The following is a 21,634-nucleotide window of genomic DNA, read 5'->3' on the forward strand; positions in this document are numbered from 1 at the left end:
AGTCAATATCCTTTACCCAATCATGTAATGCCAAAGCATGTAAGTCCCTGCTTGCATTTTTCCCTTTAAAACCTCTGTACCCCTAGACCTTGGGGCCGCATTCCTCTCCTGTTTCAAAGGAGGTTTGTATCCCGTGTTCGAACGCGTATACAATTCAAAAATTTCATGTATTAAAAAAAAAAAAGAAGCTCATTATGGCCTCAGGGAGATGGCTCAGCGGGTAAAAAGCTTGTCTTGCAAGCACAGGACCTGAGTTTGAGCTCGAGAACCCACGTGAAAATACCTGGATGTGCTTTAATTTGTAATGTCCGTGACAGGGGCAGAGACATGCAGGTTACTGAGGTTGGCCTAGTCTAATTGGTGAGTTTTAGATTCAGTGAGAGACTTTGTCTCAGTAAAAACAAGCTAGATGGCAGCTGACGAATGACATAGCTTGAGGTTGTCTTCTGCCCTCTATATGCTTGCATGCACATTCACACAGAGGTGTACCTGCACATACATGAGCATGCATGTATACATACACACACACAAACACATGTAAAGAAAACTCTATAGAATAGGTCCAGTTATACTACTTTTTAGGTAGGCTGCAGTAAGAGTGACAGGAAGTGTAAGATAATCACCAAGCACAAAGCCGTAAGCACGCTCTGTTCCAGGCACAGGTGAATAATGTCTAAATTAAGAAAATCTATTCTTGCAGCAAGGGTCAGATTCATTAAGACATTGTAATGGTTTTTCCCTTTCTCTTTGTGCGCCCTTACCTGCTTCCTGTTCTTTTGTAGTACAGAAAGAGAATGGTTACATGCATAATGCATACTGGGCTAAAGTGACTGATTTGTTACAAAGGCATACCAGAGGTCATATCAATTCTCCTAAGAAATTTGTCTTTTCGAGGGAGACAGATGTGGAGTAAAAGCGAGTTTCTAAAAGGAGGCAGTAAGATAAAGTGTAAATGTACCACTCAATTAGAGCTCCCCTGCCCTGCTGAGGAGCTCGCAGGGAAGGGCCTGGCTTTGTCTTTTGCTGCTTCCTCATGCTTTGTTACTTAGCTCCTCAGAGACTCACTTTGCTCCTTTGTAGAGAGGGCAGTTCCTTCCTCACAAGGAACTGTCCTGAGGCTGGTGCTTGGCCTCCAGTGAACAAGCACTCTATTTGGGAGCTGCTGTGATATGGTGGATGATGCTCGTGGTGAGAGTGCTGCTGCTGAGGAAGGTGATGATGGTGAGTCTTTGGCTAAGAGGGACCATGCCTGCCTTTGCCATCAGCAGGCTCAGTCAGAACCGTTTCAGGGTGCAGGCAGTAACAGTTCCAGGGAGCAGTGTGAGGTGCAGCAGGAAGGGCAGTGTTAGAAAGCAGCAGAGGCTCCTCCCTCTCCCTTGAGAGGAACCTATGTAATTGTCATGTGACTGTTAGAGCATTGTTTCCGGATGCTCCTTTGCATACCAGGCTCAGAGGTTGGGCCAGCCAGATATCCCAAATGACTTGTAATGAGTTTCCTTGTTATGTTTTATATGTGTATTTGAAAGTATGAGTTAACCAGACTATGCTGGCATACGCCTTTAATCTCAACACTCCAAGGCAGAGGCAGGCAGATCTCTGAGTTCTAGGCCAGCCTGCTCTGCAGAGTGAATTCTTGACAGCCAGGGCTTTCCAGAGAAAGCCTCTCTCAGGACTGGGTGGGGTGGTGGGAGTATGTTTAAATAAGAACAAAATCATAGTGATTTGTGAAGGTACTAGAATTTACTTCCGGCAGCTTCCATCATCCTGGCGCTGGGACACTGAGGTACACTGTTGGGGTTGTTAGTGAATGCAGACTTCCAATGTGGCCTCACAACTTCTCTACCATCTGGCTGTGTGTACTTGGATAAGTTGCTTCCCGGAGATTTCCTGTTAGGAGGTTTCCTGTTATTTTACAGACAGGCTTGTGCTATTGTCCCCATAGACTTAGAGAGAGCATTGAGAATTTGAAAATATGAGCCAGCACACAGTTGGCAGCCTCGTTGCCGAGATAAATCCGTGTGCCTGATTGGTAGTGTCAAATTTAGTGCTACGTGCTTACGAGCGCAGGTGAATGGCACAAAGGAAGGTGTGTTTTAAGCACGCCCACCAGACCATGTAGCCTTGCTTCCGCCTCATCTGTGTGTTGTGGCTACAAGCAGGCTTTGGTTCTATAATTCTGTCACCAAATGTTCCACGCTCTTTAGAGCAATTGCAATTGAGATAAATCTGCTGCATAACTAGCCTACCATTGAGCGGTCTATAATTTACTGACATAAAACACACTAACCTGCACATTAGAATGGTAAGTGTGATGTTGGAGCCTTGTTTTTTTTTTTTTCTTTCCTCTCGCCCTCATTAACTATTAAGCCCTTAAGCATGCTTTCAAGGTAGGTCAGGCAGTGCAGAAGGCCTGGATGGCCTCATGGGCTTTTTACCTTTGTTGCCATTTCTTGAGCCCTCTGAAATGAATAGCTGTCTGTATGGGGGAAGGTTAGCTTTTTAGTGCTAAGATCCCATGAAGCACACCTAGTTTGCACATTACTTCCCCCAGCAAATGCACATCTGCGTCTCCTACCCTCTTTAGTTACTCCTTGTAACAGATTTTCTTCACGTGGGTGTCATGTGAGTAGATCTTAATATACCACCTGTAATAAGTTCAAATACCATACCCCCCATGCTCCTGTGCTCTGAGCCCAGTCACAGCCACAGCGGAGAGGACCAAAGGGCGAGGACAGCATAGTCTTAGTAGTGAAGGTTGCACAGTGTTGAGCATGGAGGGGCTTGACCTTCTAAAACAGCCCATCTGTAGTGAGGTCCTACAAGTAAAGGCCCCACATTGACAGCACAACATTCAATACAAGTTTGGAGCTTCTGGGATATTTATCTTTGAAGGTGCCACTGCATAATGGTTTTTTTTGTTTTGTTTTGTTTTTCTCCTCATAGCCTTTTTGCATAGATGTCATTACATGAGCCATTGTCAAGTAACAGCTAGAAGCCTGCTGCTTGACAAACCTGCGGACAAAGTCCTTATGCATGCCATTGAAGAAGCTGGCTTTCCACCTTAGAGAGTATTGTAAAATGGTGACAGCTGTAGGGAAATGTTCTGTGTCTACCCTGTTTCCTTTCCTTGTTGAAGATAACAGCCTTTGGAATTTGGTTTATTTCCCCTTTTGCTATATGGTTCCCCAGCTAACTTAGGAAAGCCTCTGAGTTGTCAGTGGGATTGTTTTCTATATGGGTAGTGGAGGGGAGGGGTCACTTCCTCATGTATTTGTAGCAATTCAAGTCAAAATCCAGCTGGAAAAATGACACATTTTCCTCCTCCTTTTCATTTATAGCAGAAGTCAAAGGTTCTCTAAGGAGGATGCGCCTCTATGGGCCTGCACATAGCAGTGAAGTGATTTATCATTTGTCTTTGTTACATGAAAGTCATCATAATCCATATGCATAAAAAATCAGCATCAGTGATATCTCATCACATCCTGGTTATAAGATGACATAATAATCAGGGCTTTTAACTAACTGAAGTTCTTTTGTTTAGCTTCTCTTTCCCTTGCAATATTTGTTACTTCCTAAATGAGCGTTGTAGATTAACCTTAGGAGATTCTCACACCTTAGGAGTGTCTTTTTCCTGGCACAGCTTTGCTGCATAATCGAAACAGTTGTACTTAAAAATTCTATCCTTTGAAAAGGGGTTTTATTTTGATCAGTGCCTCTTTTGTTTTCTAAAAACCAGTCTTTCTTGATTTGCAGATCCATGTTTTCCTGCATTTCAGTGTGTGGAAAGACAAATATATGTAACATTACATGTATATAATGTTACAGTTTTTTTTTCCTTGAGACCATTAAAAATGTAGTTTATAATTAATAACTAGTTAAAACTGAGTTGTTTTTTGTCATCCCCCCCCCCCCCCAGCATCTCATGTGTCCTAGGCTGGCCTTGAACTTGCTTTATAGCTAAGCATGGCTTTGCGCTTCTGAGCCTCATGCCTCCACATCCTGAGGGATGAGATCGCATGTATGAGCCATCACACCCAGTCTGTGTAGTACTAGGCATTAAACCCTGACACTATGCAAGCACTCTAGATCTGAGCCATATTCCCAACCCCAAAGCGGGAAAAGTTTGTTCCTGAAAAAGAGCACTTAGTGCTGTGGTGTGAAAAATACCTCCCATGAAATAAATGGCCGACGTGATATTTAAGACTTAAATCAAGTCATGAGAGTGAAAGGAGTTACAGTTGTTATGAGACTGCTTATGATAATGATGACCAGGGTTTATTCTTCTGAGCATGCAGAAACAAGCTGCCATCTTGGGACAAGAGAGCAGCTCTGGTGAGAATCCCAAGCCCACTGGTACCTTAGCTTTGAAGTCTCTAGCTAACAGAACTGTGTGACACAAACCTCACAAATTTCCACTTCCTGTAAACATCAACCCAAGTGGACTAAGACACAGACTATTTATTCTTGTTACTTCTGCCTTGAATTTGTGTATCTAGACTGATAAATGAACATATGGATGACTTAGCTCAAAAGAGTTGCCCATCAGTTTTCTGGCCCTTCATATACCTCCATAGCTCCATCAACTAGCAAGAAGTTCCATCTACATTCTTAATGAATACCTCGGAGGTTTTCATTCCTTATGATTATCAAGTTATTCTTATTATTATATAAGTAGCACATACATTTTTATCATTGAACATAAAAACACAAAATTTCGTGTGACCCTTGTAACACGATAGTGTTTACTTTTTGCCTGATGGCCATGGACTGTTATTTAAGCCCTCTCATTATTGGTCTTCCACATTGGAGGTACCCTGGGCTTCCAGTGCCCCATCCCTAATACACACATCGATGCACATGTATTTCAGGCTCTATGTAGTATGTAGCTGTAGAGCTCAGTGTGGCAGCACTTGCTCAGCATGTCATGTACAAGGTCCTGAGCTTAATTTGCAGTACCGCAAAAACAAATGAAACAAAATATCTCTTGGATGTCTCTTCCTAGTAATCCATAAATGTGCTCAAAATTGCCTTTCCCTCACCGTGACAAAGTATCTGAAGAAAAACCAACTTAAAGGAAAGGGTTGTGTTGGCTCAGTGTCAGAAGGCTTTGGTCTGTGGTTGTTTGGCCTCATTGCTCTGGGGCCTGTACTCTAACAGGAAGTCACAGAGGAAGGGTGTGGTAGGAAATCTTTTTACTTCTGGTGGCTGAGAAACAGAGAGGTGAGAGAAAGATACAAGAATCCCAGTACCCCCAGGGCATGTCCCTAACCATCAACCAGTCCACATTTCATAAGGTTGTTGTACCTCCCAATGGTACCAAAGTCAGACAACGAAATGTTACACACTAGACTTTGGGGGTGTTAGGATCCAAACCATAAACATATGAACATATACAAGACACATAATACATAGCAAAGAATGTGCATTTTGGAAATTATATAGTGGGCGCCGCGCTCTATTTAAAATGCTGGGGAAGAGTTTTCTGTAAAATATCCTGGCATGTGTGTTGTTTGCATGTTTGTTTCAGTAGTTGGGATCAGGGAGGAGAAAACAGTTCTTTCATCTTAACTGTGTTTTATCTAGTTGTTTCTCTTCTTTGGTTTTCTACTGTTTTGTTCTTTGTTTTTGTTTTTATTATTCCTCTCTCATATCTAGACTGTATATAACCCTCTCTTCTCCATTCCCAGTCCTTCCTTTTCCCCTCCCGTCTCCCGGAGATCTACTCCTCTGTTTCTCTTCAGAAAAGGGCTGGCCCCCCGGGGATGTCAACCAGATGTGGCGTGGGAGATGACACTACTACTAGGCACAACCCTCATATTAATCCTCCTGTTTCTTTTTTTAAAATAATTTGTTTATTTTTATTTTATGGACATTGGTGCTTTAACTGAATATATGTCTCTCTGAGAGTGGAACAGGAGTGACAGACAGTGGTGAGCTGCCATGTGGGTACTGGGAATTGAACCCAGGTCCTTTGGAAGAGCAGACAGTGCTCTTAACCACTGAGCCATCTCTCCAGCCCCTCTCCTGTTTCTTAAGGCAGTTTCCTTAGTATACTATCCTAGAAAATAACACATCTGCTTAGGTTTTCAGATTAATAGAGTTATATATGACATTTTCTCATACATAGTTTTTTTTTTTCTATTTGTAATGCTTTACCATTTGTTTTTGAAACTAATGACATCATTTATCCTTTCTGTACTCATGATTTTGTTTTCCAAAGATTTTTTTTCTTACACTTTCACAGAAAACAACAAACAAAACTCTTCCCCTCTTCACCCCTTTTTTCTTCTTGCCATGGCTTCTTATCTATGTTTCTACTTTAATGCCATTATTCTTACATTCTACTTTTTAAAATAATTTCAATAAATGGGAAATTTATAACCCATTTCTTAAAACTTGTTTTATAGCTGTACAGTGGTGACACATGCCTTTAATCCCAGCACTGGGGAGGCAGAGGCAGGAGAATCTCTGTGAGTTCCAGGACAGCCAGGTTTACACAGAGAAACCCTGTCTGAAAAACTGAAAAAACAAAACAAACAAACAAAAAACAAGCAACCAAACCACCAAACAAAACTCACTAGTTTTTTAGTCGATACCTGGCTTTCTGTATCCAGGGATTCAAGCAACTTCAGATTCTCTGTTGAGCCCACAGTGGATATGCCTATCTTGAGTACTAATGACTCTTATTTTCTTGTCACTGTTCTCAAAGCAACACAGTCTAACGATTCTTAAGTATTACATGTAAATCAGAGGTGACTGAAAGGCATGCCTAAGTTATGAACAAATATACATTCTTCTGAGTGTTTCTTTCTTTTTGATGGCAATGAATAATGGTACCACAAATATTCATGTGTACATTTTTATATTGGCATGTATTTTCATTTCTCTTTAACACATTCCATGAAACGGAATTGCTCTGTCATATCATAAATAACTTTTTGAGCTTCTGCCAGACTGCCCTCCAAAATGGCACCACTAGTTTGTATTCCTACTTGAGAGTTCTACCTTTCATCTCTCCTAGTTGTCTTTTAAATTAAGATGTCTACACGACTATGAAGTGATATCTCTTGGTGATTGTGACTTATATTTCCTGATAGATTACCCAGTTTTACCGAGCACATTCTCATGTGTTTATTGATCACCTGTGTGTCGTGTGTCATTGTTAGAGAACTGTTTGATCCTTCACTTATTTTAAAATGGGCTGTTTGTTTTTGTGTTAACTAGTAGTAGGAGTCCTCCATATATTCTCATCAGATATGGTTCACAAATATTCCCTTCCATTCTGTTGATTCTCGTTTCTTTATCTTGGTAATTGTGTTCTCAGGGAAAAGGAAAAAAAAAAGGATCTCATCAATATATAATATGCCTAATTTGTGTGTGTGCCCTTTTGGTGCCATTGCCTAACTGAGAACTATAAAGATCAATAAAATTCCTTCTTTCTTCTGAGAGCTGTATCAATTTCTGTTATCTCTTGTGAGTAAAGTCTTACATATGGTGTGAGAAAGAGGCAGCTTTATTCTCTCTCTCTCTTCCTCTTCCTCTCTTTTTGCTTTTCCCAGAGGGTGTCTGTGTAGCCCTGGCTATCCTGGAATTTGCTCTGTGATCAGGCTAGCCTCGAACTCAGAATCTGCCTGTCTCCTGAGTGCTGGGGTTAAAGGTGTGTGTGCCACCACAGCCAGGCCAGTTTTATTCTTTTGCATATGAATATCTTAAACTCCCAGTACTGTGTGTGTGTGTGTGTGTGTGTGTGTGTGTACAATTTACTTTTTTGAGGTTTATCTTTCATTATTATAGCTTCATAAGTTGGAAGCATAATCTAGTTTTTTCCTCTCATTCTTCAATAACTGTACTTAAAGCTCTCATTTTCTTATGTGTGGCTACCTAGGCACATTCATTTAAGCTTGTTATTAGAGCCCATTTTTGGCCTTCTTTCTATTGTTAATATCTATTCTTATTGCATCCTAGTTAGTGAGTGTGGCTTAGTCTGTCAGTTAGCATAATTTTATCCAATGACAATTCTATTATAGTCACTACAGAGCCCCTTTCCCAATCTAATAGATGGGTTATATCTGTTTATTATATCCCATGGGTCTGTGCTCTTAGCATGTACTCAATAAATTCAGGGACAGAACATATGAAATTTGGGTATGGTGATGCTGAGTTGTGATCCCAGAACATGAGGCTGAGGCGATCAGATAGTGATTGAATTCGAGGCCAACATGGACTATATAGTGACATCATGCCTTAAAATAATAAACCAAAACAGAGGAATCTGATCACCATTTAAATCCTGGCATTGTGATGCATGTCTATAATCCAGCAGATAGAAGGCAGAGGCTGGGGTGGGGGGGAGTCACTGGAAGGTTGAGACTAGCTTTTTCTACATGGAGAACTCCCAGCTATCTAGAGTTGCCGTATAAGACGTGCTATCTCAAGCTGTTTAGCCCCCCTTGCCCAGGAAAAAGGCATATTCATAGACAGCAGATCCACACCTAGAGGGTAGCTAAGGTGACTAATGTGATAGCAGTAATCCTAAGCATGTCTCTGTGCCAGGCGCTCACTCAGTGTCTGCATCCTCCCACCTAGTCATTATACCTGCCTTATGGGGCGCAAGAGAAAGTGGTGTTGCCAGGTGAAGCTGTTTCCCCATTAGTCACATTAGGAGAGGGAGGCAGCGTGGATATGGCTTTTTATTGGCACCAGATCCAACCTTAAAGACAACCCGCACTCTTGCCGCCTGAGCAGTCACAGTATTTGCTCAGTCTGGTGGCTAAACATCCCTCTCCTTGCTTTGGAGGTGCTGAGAGAAAAATCCTTTGGCCTTTTCTCACAGCCTTAAAATATTGGTAGTAGGAGATGTCTACCCTTCATTGTTACTTTGAATGAAAGACCCTGCCTGACTGGCCCATAGGGTCTAGAAGTCAGGTAGTAAAGAAAGGATCAAATTCATTGATTCTAATTTTGTGTATGTTTCAGGTGTGATTTCAAAAGACATGCTATGAGGCACCTTTCCTTACTTTTGCTGGGTTTTTCCTTACATTTGATCTCTGAGGATCTGGATTTGTGAAATTGAGGGTGTGCTCTCTGATAAAACCTGAGTAGATTCCCTTGGCCTCTTTGCCTTTTTTGCAGACCCGGGGGGTGGGGGAAGGCAGATGTGAAGGAGTTGGGGGAGGGGATAGAATATGATAAAAATATATTATTGTTTGGGATATTTTCCATCCAAATGAGGTCTGTTTTTCTCACCCTTTAGAAAAGGGGAAAGCTACATTCTTGAATACTGACTGCATAAAACTTCCTTCCTTATTTCATAAAGGGAATAGTCTTGTAGTTTTGTTCCCTTTGGTGCAGTCTCTATGCAGTCTCATTGCAATAGAGCAATTTAATTTGTACTGCACAATCATTTCTTGTGGAAAACTAATAAAATACAAATTCCAGTTTCAGCATGAAATTGTGGCTAAAGGCTTTTGAAAGCTTTATGTGATACCTTTCTGTCTGATGGTGACAGATAATGATGTCAGCACTTACACATATTATGTGCAAGGTTGATAAGGAAAGTATTCCCTAAAGTTTATAGTTTCCCTCAAAACAAAAATGTAAACTGATACTTTGCATTGAGCTCCTAAGACCTCACCTGCCAACGGAGCAGGCAGGAATCCAGAATGGGAGTTCTTGTTTTTGATTTTAAACAAAGCATCTCACTTTTTTTTTTTTTTTATTTTTATTTTTGACAGTTAGAGTGATGCCAGGGCCCAGAGCTCCACAGTTAGCTCTTTGGAGTCCTACAAACGATCCCATTTTACAGAACCCCATCAAAATAAAAGGTGGGTGCTTTGTGTTAGATGCCTTTGACCCAAGCACTTGGAAGGCAGATGCAGACGTATATCTGTGAAATTGAGGCAAGCCTCATCGTCTGTATAGTGAATTCCAGAGCCACACAGTAAAATCCTGTCAAAAACAAACAAACAAACAAACAAACAAACAAAAAGCAAAGCAACCTACCAAAAAAAATGTTTAGAGAAGCTTTGTATGGAACATGATTGTGTAAATCGTAACAGCAGGTGACTTACATTAAGCCTCTTGTCCGTGTGCCTGAGCTGTAGACTCTTGTCTATTTTCCCCTGTGTAAAAAACTAACAGAAACAGTGATAAAGGTGACACCTGACAATGACATCTGGCCTCACGTGCACACATACACGTGCACATATGTGATACGTACATTCATACACACAACAGTAACAATGACTACTATCATGTGGGAATAATATACAAAAGTTTCCAGCACAGTTCACCATTGTTCAAAAGTAGAAAGCAGTGAGATAGGCTTGGCACAACACATGGAGCCTGGCTCTAGTGTTGAGTCTTTCAACCTTAAGTGGAATTTTGGAAATGCAGTCAGTCTTGAGCCTGTGTACAGGCCTTTAACCCCTGCACTCAGGAGGCAGAAGAGCTGTGTGATTCCAGGCCAGCCCACACAGTGAGTTTTAGGACAGCCAAAACTATACAGAGAAACCCTTACTTGAAAACAAAACAAAACAAAATTTCAGTCTTGACACTCCCTGGGTTGTTCAAGGGACAATAGATTACATCTCTCTGCATACAATGACGGGGGGTTCCTACTTCGTAAGTTTTCCTTATCTGCTCTGACCTCCAGCTGATCCTGCATCCTAGGGAAAGTTTTGTTCCCTAGTTGTCTGATCAGTGGACTGACCTCTCAGCATTTCTCTTCCCCCATCTATGCTTTGCTATCTGTTGGATTTCAGCTTCCCCATCGTTTTTTCTCCCCTACCTCTCATCATATTTCACCTGAAAGTTTTAGATTCCCTTATGTCCTGTCCTTACTGTAATAGTTAATTCTTGACAGTCCTTCTCATGTAGCTGTGGAGCTGGGGAATGCAGGTGCTTTTCAGCAGTCAAAGGCACATCTTGTGGTGCTCTCACTGCCAATAGGAAGAGTCTCTAAGCTGGGGAAAGGATGCTGAACTAGAAATGGGCCTGGGTTGAGGGCTTGGGAGATGACTTAGTGGAGCATTTACTGCAGGATCAGGAGGCCTGAGACCCCCATAGAGCAGTGTTCGCGTTTAATCTCAGTGCTGGGGAGGCAGAAGGAAGGGCCCTCCGAGGGGCTTTGCTGGCCTGTTAGTCTACAGAAATTACTGAAGAATGCATCTGACAAAGATCTGTGAGTGCACACACACACACACACACACAAAGAAAAAAAAGTAAGTTTGAATTCAAGATGATAAACCCCAAAGAACTTGATTCTAAATGGGATACTACCTTTAATTTTTTTTTTTTCCCCTCTGGTCAGCTGCTTGAAGGGAAATACTTCAGGTTTTCAGGCTCAGCTTCTCCATCATCTCTAACTCCAAGAAAACAGTCATTTCAGATTGGAATGGAATCTGTGAGATTCCATTCAAAGTTAGAAGAAAGGCTGAGGGGACTTGGGAGGCTCCTGTCCCTGTTTTGAGAGTCACCCATATTTCCCTACCATACCCCCAAGCCCTCACCCATCTGTCCACTCAGCTGCCAGTCCTTAGCAAATGGGACAACCCGATTTCCCGCCTTTCCTTGGCCAAGGGCTCCGTAGGACCAATCGGGTGGTGGGGACTTGACATGTCCTGGTAGGGGAGCTAGCTGGGTCCCGCCCCCTCCCGCCCTCTTCACAGGTGCAGCCCTAATCCCCCCTGGCCTAGATATCCGGCAGCCTCTAAGAACCCGGGCTCTGTGATGTAATGCGCTTTTTTCACACTCCCGGCTTAAATACAGATGGAAATTGTTGTCATGTGTTAGAAATGTCGCCAGTGATATAAAAGGCGCAAGCTTGAGCATCTTCTCTCCCTTCCGCACATCAGCTGCTCCTCCAGCCAGATCCTGTGTCCTGGAAAACCCACTCAGTGGTCAGGTGGCCGAGGAGCCCCCAGCTAGCTTAGGAAGGGGTTTAGATCCCACTCCCCACCCCCGCCTCTCCTTACAGCCGCTGCGGAGCCGAGGACCAGCGTGGTGGGAGGCTCTTTCAGGCGCACAAAAGGAAGGATTAATCTTGGCGATTGGCTGGGCTTTTGCAGGCAAGTACAAGTCCACGATCTCCCCCTGGCTATCCCCTGCCCATCTCTGGATTCGAACGCTCGGCCACTGGAGGAAGGCTGGGATCAGGCAGGTGGCGACAGGGGTGCCTGCCACCCCGAGGTTTGCGCTTGGGTTGTGGGAACATCCATGGAGGTGAAGATGCCATGTGTGATGTGTGGACCAGGGAGGAGGGGAGACTGTGGGCCAGCTTGGGAGGGCCAGATGGCCGAGGCTGCTTTTTAATTCAACGGGCAGGCAGGCCCCGTTTGGTTGGGCAGGGTGGGAGGAGAAGCAAGGAGAAAAAAAAAAAAAAAAAAAAAAATCAGAGGTCAGTGGGTAGGGAGAGGCTGGGCTCCGGAGCAGATGCCTGGCGAACAATGGGGCTTTTCAAGGGGATGCTGGAGGAAGTGTGGCGTGCGCTTTGTATTGCCTCCTCCGCATTGCAGGTTGGAATCGGGCAGCTAAATTTTAATGAAGTGCATTCCAAAGTGTGCTAGTCAGCCTGGGCTTGGGGAGCCAGAGCGAGGGGCGTCCCCCAGGCTTTGCTGAATGGGGACTGGGGGTGAGAGGGGGAGGGGTCCCACCGAAATGAGTTCCTGATGGATGGTAAAGGAGGAGATGAAAGCCTGCTCAGTGTGGAGGGCAGGGAAAGGGGAGGGGGAAAGCCTTAGGCCCCCGTGCATATTAATAGGCTCCAGCAGGTGTTGGTAAATGCGTGTTGCAGCATTGTTCCAGCGCCCAGGCTGGAGTAGGCGGGGAGACAGAGAGCTGCTTCTCCTGGCGGTAGTGGGCAAATGCCTTTGCACTTTGGTAGAGCTTTGCCAGCTCTCAAGAAAATAAAGAAGGGAAGGACCACCATCCCCTCTCTCCTTTCCCCCACTTTTAAAAGAAGGAATGTACATGCAGAAGGCTTTTTAAGTTTGCTTCCTGGAAATTAACATGTGTTTGTGAGAACACTGTCTGGTCTAGGTAAGGTATGCTTGTCTGTGGGCATCAATAAATAGAGGAATCTGGAGTCTGGCTTGTGAGGGCTTGGAAGCTGGACGGCTGTTCTCCCTAGCCGGTTCTTAATGGGCCAATCCTGGAAGACTGGTGTCTTTATTTCTTTAAAGGGGCAGGAGTGTGTACCTTCCTTCCTCTACTCAAACTCGGAGTCTGTCTGACCCGAGTACCAAGGGGGCAGTGAAGTGTGCAAGGAAGCTGTCTCATCCATAGAGTTGGCTTTCCACACAAAGGGAGTGGATTTGTGTCTGAACTAAATGGTTTGAGGGTATGTGTTGTTTATTTGTAAGGATTAGGAATAGGCCCCTTTCTCTTTCCAAGAGTTTACTATGCCTAGAGCCCTATCCATTCAGAATCATTTAGGAGGCTCTTTAGTTAGGGCTGTGCACTGGTCAAATAACCCTTGCTGGTTTTGTTGTTTGCTTGCATGCTTGTTTTTACTACTCTTGACTAGAACCTAGTCAGTGTTTTCAAAAGGTTGAGACATGTTCACTGGAGGTTCAGATGAAAACTGAAAGCATTTGCATTGGAAGGGGCGTATGACTTTTATTTTGAAAATATTTAACCATGGGTTTATATACATTATGTCCATGTATATAATTGTGTACACTTAAACAGACTAACAATTGCCTTTTGGGTTCTGAGGGAAATGATTTTGTTGAGAAAGGCTTATACGGTATCATCTATAAGGCCAGTGTCTTCTGAAAACTGGTGTTTTACCAGAACTTTGTAATCCTGCGTTGATTGGATATAGGTTCAGATTCTTTTCATGATTCAACTTGCATAGTACCTGGTCAATAAATCTGAGCTCACCACTTGCCTATGAATTTTAGTGCTGTTGAAAGCTTGAACAGATTAATGGTATCAACACTGTCTTGATTCCTCCATTTCTCAGCTGAGCAAACAGAAGCAGTCTGCCTTTGCCCTGGCTGCCTTTGCTCTGGGCTTCAGGAAAAAAGGATGGGGCAGAAGGAAGAAGGAAAGTATTGCTGCAGAGACCCTCCTCTGTGTCCCCAGTCCCACTACACCCTATCCCACCAAGTTATTGGAGCATTCTTGCTTTGTTTCCCTCTATAGTTTCCCAGCCTGCAAATTTCAAGTTGTGTTTCTATGGCAATGCCTTAAAGATAATGTTTGATATTGTGTCTGGCTCGCTTGTGTTTTTGCTACAGAAGTGGAATTGACCCATTGTGTCTTTTTTTTTTTTTTTTTTTTCACTGAACTTAGACTTGAGGTTTACCTGCTGGTCCTTGTAGAGCAGAAAGCAGGGACAATTTTGTTTGTTATAGAACTTTTCCCAAGAAGACTAGAGCTTCCTTATAGGACCCAGGGTGTGTCCAGAGGACACTGGATTTATTCCATACTGAGACTGTTTTCTGTGATACACAGCTGTAGATGGCCGTTCTGACACATGAGATAACACACAGTCCATGAGTTTTCGGTACCAAAGAAGTCATGGCTGTAGCTGGTGTTCATCAAGAACATTTCCCAGGAGTGTATTCCACTTCCTTCTTGTCATGCGGATAGAAGTAGAAGAAAGAAGAGGGAGAAAGAATAAACCTTTACATTTACAAAGTTAAACGCTGATTCATTAGTACCAGTTACTAAAATGAATAAATAAATAAATAAATGAACAAACAAACACACAAAAAGTATAATTTCTTTGCCCCGAGGCAGTGTCTTTAAAGCAGTTATGGTAACAGCAACTGAGATGGCCTATTTCATGGCATGCATGTACCACTAAGTATGTAGTTCAATGTGTTTTTCTAATGTTGACTTATTAGCCTTTCCATAGGGAATAGAATGTGGGAGACTTAGGCCTAAATGTAAGAGGTTCGCAAGGTAATAATGACTACAGAGGTGAAAATACTAGAAAAAGCAGACTCAAAGACAACTCTCCATTCAAAAAAAATTTTTTTTTCTTTGCAGTTTTATTTTTGTGGCAAAATCCATTTCATTTGGTAACCATTATTCTCCCAGCATGTTTATTTTCTCCTTTTAAAAAAAATGTTTCTTATGTTGATAATCAGACCCCAAATATTTGAATGTAAGCACATCCCTCGCAGTCATACTGACACCCTCTGGCACCAGACAAACTGTCAGAGTGTTCTTGAGAAGTCTGGTGGAAAGAAAGGCAGCAGTGCCAGTCACTGATTTGGAACTCGGCAGATGTCTGTGTGACAGGGTCTCCTGTGGTTGGCTTCTAGCCTCCTGAGGAATCAGGGACACTTGCTCCAGAGATTTTGCTCTGATTCCCGGCGTCTTCTACAGAGGTTTCTGCCATTGTTGGCCTTCATCACATCTTAAAATTGGTCAGGGATGCCCACTACTGGGGGATTATGGGTAAGCAGTGCCTCCCAACTACTGCGATGTGGTGTTCTCATTTGTTAACCTTTCTGACCCTGGTTTTATAGTCATGAAAATGGATCTTCTTTTATTTGTTCCAAGAGTCTGGTAAGGTTGATAACTGAATGGGGCATGTGGATACTCAGTTTAGTTTGGTTTATTCTCCTTAGACAAGTTTCTGGTCACTCATTTTGATTTTTTTTTTTCCCCAAGGAGATTGGCATCTTTTAAGTTTCAGCAGACTGTTAGATTCAGGTATAAAATCAATGGGAAAATGTTGTTTGACATTTAATATCATGTTTGAAAGGGTCCAAACATGAAAGTAAAGAGAGACCCTTGGCTTGGAAATAACCTGCTAGACTCAAACCTCTTCGGTATTTGTGGTTATGTGGCTTGAAAGGAAAAGAAAATAGTCCACGTGCATAGACTTCAGTCTTTGTGATAGACATTCTTGTTTGGGGCGGGTCTTGCCATTTTCCTTTCTGGGAAAGTTCTCTGTGCCATGCCTAGTGCATAATACATACTGAGTAAATACTTGAGTGAGCAGATGCTCCAGGAACCCTGAGCAGTCACTTTGAGGCTCCATCTGAGTGCTAGAGTGCGGTTGCTTTTGCCAGTCCATGAAAAATCCTTTCAGCCATAGAGAAGGGAGGCACAGGTTGCCTTGTATTTAAAGATGCATGTTCCTTTCTACAAGCTAGATAGTTGATCTTGTATTCTATAAGATTTTTTTTTTAAAAAAGCACTTAGCTTTCTGCTCAGTGTTCATTTGATCTTCAAGGTGATGCTGAATTTTGCGTGGGGTGTATTTCTGTTTCATAGTAAAGATTAGATCTATGCGAATCTACAAATTTGACAACAGCTATATGAAATAACTTGCCTAAAAGCAGTAAGTGCCATAATTTTCTAATTAATTGTGGAGCAATGCCAAAGACTGTTGCTTTAAAAATACTAAGTATAGATAGGGCCCTGAAAGGGAGGGTAATCTGCAAACATTTAGCCCTTTTTAATGATGCTTAGCGCCTGGGTTTATGGGAGCCTCTGCTGCTTCTCTTTACGGCTTTGTGGACCCTTAGACCATTATTGACATTTCTAGCTAGTGGTGATACCCCCCTGGAAGTAGCATGCATGTAGGTGTCCACTCTGTACCTTTAGATAGTGGGGATTGTGGTACAGGAAGCAAGCAGGCGAGGCCTTCCCGAGCTTGTGACGCTTGAGTTAGAACCCATGTTCTCTTTAGTACAGTCAAGAGAGGGAAAGGAAAATTAAGGTAGAAATGATTATTGAGAATATTTTGTCTGTGTGAAGTTTACTCCTAAAACTATAAAAGATTTGATTGTTTACAAATAAGGTGAGTCAAAAAAGATAAGTATAATGTATAATTTCAGTTGACCTCATACTTCAAAAGGAGAGAGAAGGTGTGGGCGTGGGTGTTGGATGAGTGTGGGTGTGTACACGTGACGCTTGTGTGCTTTCGATTTTTCACATTAATATATGCATAGGCAGCTTTTATTCCTTTCAGTCAGTGCCACTTCTTTTTTTTCTACCTGGAATTTATATCTTAAGACAATAATTAAAATGTCCTCCCCAAAATATTGGTACCAAATACCCCATATCCTGAAGTATGGGACAGAGTAGTATAATGCATTTAATTTTCATTTGATGCCAAGATTTTGGGCTGACTCCCTCTTTCCTCCTGTACTGATGAACAGTAGCTAGCTTAGCCCATGAGTTCCGCTTGTTATTATCAGTCTCATCTGGGTAACTTTTCATGTCATCATCATGTGTGTTTTAGGATGCCTCATTCCTGAGCTGGCTTGTGTAGTCACAAGACAGATTTAAATGGGCAGCAAATACTAACTTTGCAACTTCTCTGTGCTGAGAACCATTGGGGCACTTGGGATATATGCTCAGCTGCGTGGATGAGGATCCAACATGAGGTGTGTGTTATAGTTCTGCAACAGTCAGTTATTTGGTATGCAAAATGGTGCAAATGTGATTGGGATGGGGGCAGAGGAGAGCAAGAAGTGCAGGAATATGGGGATTGGGAGTGTTGCAGTTTTAAATTGGGTGTTTAAGGTGTCGGGCTAACCCCCACAGGGAAGGAGACATGAAACTTGACAGAGTGAGGGAAAGTCTAAGTCTAGCTGATGGACACTACAGACACTACAGCTGATGTGCTGAGAAATGGCGAGACGGTGAGAATGGCTGGAGTAGAGAAGATGGGCAAATTGTGGAAAGTGAGTTCTGACGGTGGGATAGACGATACGAGGCATTTTAGGTACAGCCACACTACTTAAAATGAATGAGAGCCATCGCAGAGTCCACAGGCAGAGTTAGCAGAGCAGTGGAAGCAAGGAGCACAACTAGGAAGCTGTCACGGTCTTCTGCTTGGAGGAGGGGTGTACAGAAGGCATGGCTCTACTTTGAAAGTGAGTGGTGAAGGTAGAAAAGGATGAGGAGTGACTCTGAGTTTATCTTTTATTCTTATTTCTTTTATTATTTGTTTTTCAAGACATGGTTCTGTATAGCATCCCTGGCTGTCCTAGAAGTTGCTTTGTAGACCAGGCAAACCTTGAATTCACAGAGATCCACTTACCTCTGCTTCCCAAGTGCTAGGATTAAAGGCATGTGCCACCACAGCTGGCTTTATTTATTTATTTTTTTAAGGGTAGTTGTTTGGGTCTGGTGGCTTCTTTGGTATAGCTTGAACTCTATGGGGGAAGTTGAGAATAAATAAATAAATCTTGCAGTTTAGGTCAGGGGTTCAGCTAGGACTTAGTGAAGGAGAGATGTCCTATTACACATGAAATAGGTTCTCAGGAAGATCGTGTGGAGTTTATAGAAACCTCCTTTTGTGCCGTGAGTTAGGCTGTCATTAGTGGGGTCAGTCACGTGGCATCATGGTTAGAGTCATAGCTTTGTACCTACTTGTGACTTTCTGCAGTGTCAACTCCTGAGGTGTCTGTTCTCATTGGGTGAGAAGGGGTGTGCATCTGTGTGTGTGTGTGTGTGTGCTCATGTGTGTGAGGATGCATGTGTTGGTTCACATGCATGCTTGTGAAGGTGTATGTGGAGGGCAGTGGCCAATCTTTGGTGTCATCCTTGGGAATCCTGTCCATCTCCTTGGAGACAGACAGGGTGTTTCAGTGGCCTGAAACTTAGCACTTAGGCTAGACCGACCAGCCAGGGGCTCTAATGATCCATCTGTCTTTGCCTGCCTGGCATTTTTATGTGGGTAGATCTAACTTAGGTCTTCTTGCTTGTATAGTGAGCACTTTCTAAATGAGCCATTCCTCTAGCCTTAGAGAATGCATGCTTTTAGGATTAGAAATACCTCCACAAAGGGATTTCATAACACACATTGTTGTCAGTGTGTGCAGGTTTTCATTCTCATTTAACTTCCTTCAAGCTGAGTATAATCAATGTTTAAAAGTTGCACGGGTTGATAGAAGAAATGCTGTGTGTACAGATATGGTCTATAAATACAAATATTTACAATAAATACAGTCTTTACTCCAGCCTCTAATGGCCTCTGGTCACAAAACTTGTGTTCAGGTCCTGGAAGATGTGGGAATTTGCTCCCCTCTGTGTAAGTTTACCTCCCATGAGCACAGTGGTAGCATAGGCCGTGTTTATCAGGACAAACTAATTGCCCGAGGACTTAGCTTCTTTCTGCAGGAGGATGTAACATACTCAGCATTGTTCAAGCAGCTAATTAAAGAATAATGGGGAGGCAGCCAAGTAGCAGGTTTAAAGTACATCTCCTATAAAGGGGGAAATTCTAAATTATGCCATTATATCAACACCAGGAAGAACAGTGCATTCTGACATGTGGACACATTTTAGTAGGAAGTGCTAAATTAAAATAGTTGGCACAGCCAAGGTAAAGTGCCCAGTGAATTCAGATTTCTTTAAACATTGCACAGGGTTGATTGAGGACTTTTTTCTTAACCAATGAATCAAGTACTTATCTCTCAGGTAGGAGGAAGAGAGTAGACTAGGGTCTGGGAGACAATGTTGGGTGAAGTGTGGCCTTTTCTCTCACTCCGGATCGGGTGACATTGATGGTGGGGAATGCATCTGTGGGAGAGGATAGCACGCTGTCACATGAAGCTAAAAACATGCTTGGGGGGACAGTGAGTACAGTCCACTCGGCTGGAATTTAGGTCAAGGATGGTTGTGTGGCACAGGAAGCTCTGCTGGTGCCCTCGAAGGACAGAAGACAGAAAGACAGAAGGACACTTGGGGACTCCAGCGTAGAGGCTGAGTCGTGTGCACATCTTGAAGTCACTTGTAGTAGATGTGTTGTGTATAAGAGCTGTACGGGACTGTCACAGGAGGGGCTTATGTCCTACTGGGACAGCGGACTTAGAACTTCTCTTGAGGGCAGTGGGAATCTTGGAGGAATTTAAACAGCAGGAGTTGCTTGCTTTCAGATTTTTGAAAATGTCCCTGCCTAAGGTAGAGGCCATCTAACTGGTTGGCAAGCCAAATATGATCCATTGCTTGCTTCTTTTCACAAATAAAGTTTTTTGTTTTTGTTGTTTTGTTTTTTAGGTATAATCTTTCATTTGGGACATGGCTTTTTTTTTTTTCTTTTCTGCCTTTTATGCTGTAACAATACGGTAGAGTACCCGTAGCAGAGACTGTTTAGCTGTCCCCAAGCCTAGAAAGTTTGTTACCCTTTGATTTTTTTTTTTAAAGAAAGTTTTGTTAACCTGTGATTTAAGTTTGAAGTTAATGCATTTACAAGAAAGCTATGCTTAAAATAAAGCCCTGATCCCAGTTATTCAGGAGAGAGCATTTGAAGGACTTAAGGAGTAATGGAATGAGGAATACAAGGGAAAGGAGAAGTTGGAAATAATATATTAGTTCTAGGAATCGTGACCAGGGAATTGAAAAGGTCACAAGGAACATTTAAGAGGAGATGCCCAGAGAGTGGGAGGTGTTTGAGCCTGAGGTTACCCTGAGTGAGTGTTGAAGAGTTGGGGTTTCGGCTTCCTTACTGCATAAAACCCCAGAAGTCCCTCATTGTTTTTCTTCGTTCTATCTGTCTGCTACAGAAAAGAATCTGTCTCTTCCACTTTTAATCCTGATGATTCAGATCTCAGCTTCACACCCGTTAGGAAGCCATCCCTGTGTGTGGTATGCGTGTCAGTTTCTCATGGCTGGGACAAACTCACTAAAGCAACACACAGGTGGTTGCCTCTTGCTGTGAGTCTGGAGGTTGCAGTCCATGATGACTGGCAAGTAGTGGTGATCCGGAACATGAGGTGGAAGGGCATCATGGGGAAAGTAGCTGCCCTCGAAGGCATGCCCCCAGTGACCTACTGCAACCAGCTTCTACTTCCTTGTTTTCCTCACCTCCCAAAAACGGCTTATTAATCCATTGACTTAAATATCCCAAAGATCTACTCAGAACATTGTGTTGCACAGGAACCATTCAACACATGAGCCTTCTGCTAAGTTTCATACCTAAACCTTAATATGATACAGTATGTAATCTGGTCCATGCCTGCTCAAACCTCTTCATGTAGAATCATGGGAAACTCACTAATGTTTAGATGGTTGCCTTTGCAAGCAAGCACTTATTTCTCGACCTAGAATATTAGTCTAAGGTTAAGTACATTGTCTCATACATTTTTGTGTGATTGTAGGATCTATCATGCAATCAATTCAGTATACTAATATTTATCATGTAGTTACAGAACATGATAGTTGAGTGAAGGAAAACATCTCCCTTCTAAAATTTTTCATTGATTTGTTCAACAAAAATTTGTCTAACACATTATATATTATCACAGGCAATTTGCCCTATTCCTGCAGTACAGGGGTTAACAGTTCTTGCTCTTAAAGAACTTTTGTTTTAATGGAAGAAGAGATAAAATACATTACTCCTACCCTTTCTCGGTTCCTAAGACTATAAAGCTTAATATTATAGAAGGATTCTGAGTGTTTTTGTCCCATCTCATCATTTTTTAGAGATAGGCCTTGGGCTGTCCATCTCACTTGTATGATCCGATCCACTCTGAAGGACATAAGATGCATTGTTTTAATGTGCACTTTTCATTCTTAGAGTAGCTCACCATCTTGGCCCTGGCTGGTGCTGATTTTGAAGATTATATTTTTTCCCCCATTTTGTTGTTAATACATCTTTACCAGACTTGCTTTTATTGCAGATGCTCCGCTTTAATGGGGTCAAATTTAGGAAAGA

At 42.6% G+C, this 21,634-nt stretch overlaps 1 protein-coding gene across 22 annotated transcripts in view; it reads left to right on the forward strand.

The window, feature by feature from the left end:
- Magi1 (membrane associated guanylate kinase, WW and PDZ domain containing 1) overlaps positions 1-21,634 on the forward strand; it is a 605,088-nt gene that overhangs the window by 376,746 nt on the left and 206,708 nt on the right. The window contains exon 1 of one of the 22 annotated variants that reach the window (XM_055628577.1): positions 12,418-12,515. The exons of the other annotated variants lie outside the window; for them this stretch is intronic. The gene's annotated coding sequence lies outside the window, so the exon portion shown is untranslated. Of the gene's footprint in view, positions 1-12,417; positions 12,516-21,634 lie in introns of those variants that run through there. 22 annotated transcript variants of the gene reach the window in all.

The sequence above is a fragment of the Psammomys obesus genome, unplaced genomic scaffold (assembly GCF_907164565.1).
Source record: "Psammomys obesus unplaced genomic scaffold, mPsaObe1.curated_primary_1811, whole genome shotgun sequence".
NCBI classification, from domain to species: Eukaryota; Metazoa; Chordata; class Mammalia; order Rodentia; family Muridae; genus Psammomys; species Psammomys obesus.